Here is a 3887-nt window from a genome sequence, read left to right as displayed (position 1 = left end):
TGCTGAGGTGATATATTTCAGAAGTAAAGAGAGGGCACTCTTTCACAATGGGAATACCTCCTCTTGTTCCCCAATGCCTGAAATTAAGAAGGCTGCCCAAGCAAACCAATGGAAACTTTCTTACTTTAACTTAAGAATCTTATCCCTGTTGAAATGCAAATTTCCTTGGGAAAGATAGCAATTTTGGGCGTGTCATTTACACTTTAGTGTGAATAAATTTTATATAATTTCAGTGAAAAGTGTGCTATATTTAGAGTCAGAAAACCTGATTTTGAAGCCTGATTCTCCCATTTACTAGCTATGTGGTCTCAGAAAAATCATTTAACCTCTTTAGGCCTCAGTTTCTTCATCTGTAAAATGAGAGTGTTGGACTTAGAAGGCCTCTAAGGCCCTTTCTAACCCTAAATCAATGATCCCATGACCCCAAGGGCAGCTTTTAATAGAGAGAGAAGAAACCAGGCAGCAGAACTGGGAAGCTTGTTTTCCATCCATTTTACATTATTTATTGATAGAGCTTTTAGGTAGTTCTGAATTTCAACCATTGCATCTTTGAGGCAAACGTCTCACCTTGAATAATGGTTGTCTCTGTCCCTGCAGATTTCTGTCTCATCATTTAGAAGGTAGTAAATTTCTTACCCTTCGGAAAAGTAGCCCGTTACCTAAGCTAATAACTTTAAATGGAGGTGGAGACATCATTTACTCAGGGAGGTTATTCATGTATTTCATAACACCACCACAAGCTACAAGAAGCAGAGAAACTGAAATAAGTATTCTCTCAGCTGGATATCTTGGAACTGTTCAGGCAGAATGTTCTAAATGGAGTGTCAAAACCTTTCCATTCAGTGATTACAATGACATTGAAGATTTTCAGTCAAAATGTTGTTCTGTACCTCTGGGATGCCTGTTTTTAAATCATAGGAAATGATCCATGTCTTTATGCTTTCCAAATAGATGTGTCTGCTTACAGTTTGTAAAAGTGCTATAAAGTCCTCAAATGAAAGGTATAAAGGAAGTGTAAAATCTTAATAAACCATTTATAATGTAGTTCTACCTGTGTGTGTGTGGGAAATATAAGGCAAAGAGGACAAATATTTATTGAGCACCAACTATGTGCAAGGTGCAGTGTGAGATGCATGGTTGAATACAAGAGTCACTATTCTCCAGGAGCTTTTAATGTAACTGGGGAGATGAGGCATAAGCACAGAAAAAGTTACACACAAGATTTAAATGAGCATGCAATAAATCCAAAAGTTCAAGAGCTTCCAGAGTATATGATAATTGTACAATGTAGAGACTAGGGCTGTCAGGATGGAGGAAGGGAGAGATCACTAGACTCCAGAACGGTCTGGAAAGGCTTCCTGGAAGCTCATATAATAAGAGATCTAGAGCTAGAATGGACTTTAGAGATCACTGAGTCAGACCTCCTCATTTTCTGATAAGGAAATGAAAAACTTACATGACTAGCCCAATGTCGCACAGCTAGTAAGTGGCAAGGGTGGAATTCAAACTCAGGTCTTCCTCAATCCAAAAATGGCACTACATTCAAAAGAAGAGTCTTGAAGGTTGTAAAAGACCTGGTTCCATGCGAAGAAGAGTCTTGAAGGTTGTAAAAGACCTGGTTCCAAGCAAAGAAAATAAACTTCAGCAAAATCTGCTTAAAATGCAAACGACAGGGTTTTTATTGTTGTTTGTTTGTCGGTCGCCCTGGCTTCTGGGTGTTTTACCTGCTGTTGTTAAGTTGTTTTTCAATCGTGTCTGGCTCTTCATTACCCCATTTGGTTTTTGTTTAGTACAGATTCTGTAATGGTTTGCCACTTCCTTCTCTAGTGCATTTTACAGATGAGGAAACCGAGGCAAGCAGTGTTATATGATTTGTCCAGGGTCACACAGCTAGCAAATGTCTGAGGTCAGATTTGAACTCAGGAAATGAGACTTCCTGATTCCAGGCCTGGAAATCTACCCACTGGGGCACCTACCTGCCCCTATGCTTACCTGTATCAATTTGTAAAATTATTGTCCTAAATCTCCCTTCCCAAACTTTCTCTACAATGCCCAGAGACCTCTTTACCCTGGAGGCTCATTCCAGCCCTAGACTTCACACTGTGAAAGTATCCTTTGCCGTGGAGGCAAAGCAAATCTACCACAGAATTTAGCCCTCAATCATATACTGTCCTGTATTGGTCAGCAGTTACTTCCTGTTCGATAGCTTTGTTTTTTTCCAACCAGATTGTAAGATCTTTGTTGGGTGAGCACCATGTTAAACATCTATTTCACTCATGGTGCCTAATGCAATGCAGGCAAATGGTGTCTGCTAAACTAAATAGAAGTTATGGAAATTCATAAAATTGAATGCTACAGTTTGAAGGGGACTTAGAAATCATCTAATTCAATGTTTTCATTTTGCAGATGAGAAAACTGAAGCTTAGAAAAGGGAAGTGATTTTCCTGATGTTACATAGCTTATTAGTGGCAGAGCTGGGGCTAGAACCTGTCTCCTAGTTCCCCATCCAGAATACTTTCCACTATTCTAGGCTGATGCTCTCCCAGAACAAATTATAAACTCTGTTAGAGAAGTAAATTATATTAGTTCTGGAAGACTTCAACCATCCAGACATCCGCTGAAAGTCTCAATCTGCTAAAAGCAGAGCATCTGTTAAACTCTTGATTGACCTTAGTAAGAATTTCATTTCTCAGTAGGTTAATGAAGCAACGAGAGTAAGTACTACTTTGGAAACAATTCTGATAACAAAGAACTAGATGGTGATGTAGAATCTGCAGGAAGCAGGAAGACTTTTATCCTGGAATTTGTATTATTGAAAGAAGGGAAATGCTGTTCATAGTCAGATGTAACTCCATGACTTTAGTAAAGAAGTTTATCAAAAAATTAAGATAAAAAATATGATCATGTAAATAAAAACAATCGAAGGGACCATGTCCCAAGAGGAATATGACTTAGAAAAAAATAAAATTCTTACAATACATCATGAATAATCCCAAATGGGAAAGAAACGTATGTGACTGCACAGCAAGCTCTCTGATGAGCTCAGATTTTAAAAGAACATGAAAAAAAGATGAAGGAAGAACATATAACCCAGGAATTCAGAAGAGCAATGGAGGGCTATGAGAAGAACATGAAGAAGTTGACCTAACAGAATAAAGGAGAGAATGAAGAAGGAAAAAAGAGAGAGAAAGATCAGAGAAGATAAAGTCTGTGAAGGTGATCAGGGTCAAGCAAAACAGTAGAAGCTAATTGAGACTGATATATCCTGCTATGGCTCATACATTTCTACTACTCCTGGTACTCAAAGGGGCTTGTCCTGACCAGGCTGTGATATACACAGGACCAAGCTGTGATATGCACAACTGAGCTAATCAAATTAAATTTTGGAATGGGTTAGACAAGATAAATTCAAAAGTGAAAACAGCAAATCGGAGCCACAGTAATAAGCAATTTTCACATAGTTGTAAGATTACTTCTGAGATGATTTTTATGAAAGTCCTAGCAAAACCAATACCCCAAACTTGAAGCGACTCAACTAGATCTGAATGTACATGAAGGAGGAATACTAGCAGGAGCTCATAAGATAACTAGTAGAAAGAGGCAGCCTGGTGTGAAAGCTTGAAAGAGCTTTCAAGTCAAGAGAACTGGGTTTGAACCCTAATTCTGATATTTATGAACTGTGTCACCTTGGGTAAATCATTCACCCTCTCAATTGTAAAATGGCATTAATAAAGTTACTCTAACAGGGCTGATATGGGGAAAGCATCCTGTGTACCTTAAACTCCTATAGAAAAGTGAATAATGCAATATTGATATGTTAATCAACATATAGACATAGTCATTACATTTATTTAGAATTATGCATAAATGTGTTATGGTGAGAAATA

Source organism: Phascolarctos cinereus, unplaced genomic scaffold (assembly GCF_003287225.1).
Source record: "Phascolarctos cinereus isolate Bilbo 61053 unplaced genomic scaffold, phaCin_HiC Scaffold_5;HRSCAF=322, whole genome shotgun sequence".
In the NCBI taxonomy this organism is placed as follows: Eukaryota; Metazoa; Chordata; class Mammalia; order Diprotodontia; family Phascolarctidae; genus Phascolarctos; species Phascolarctos cinereus.
Note: the sequence above shows the minus strand (reverse complement) of the source record.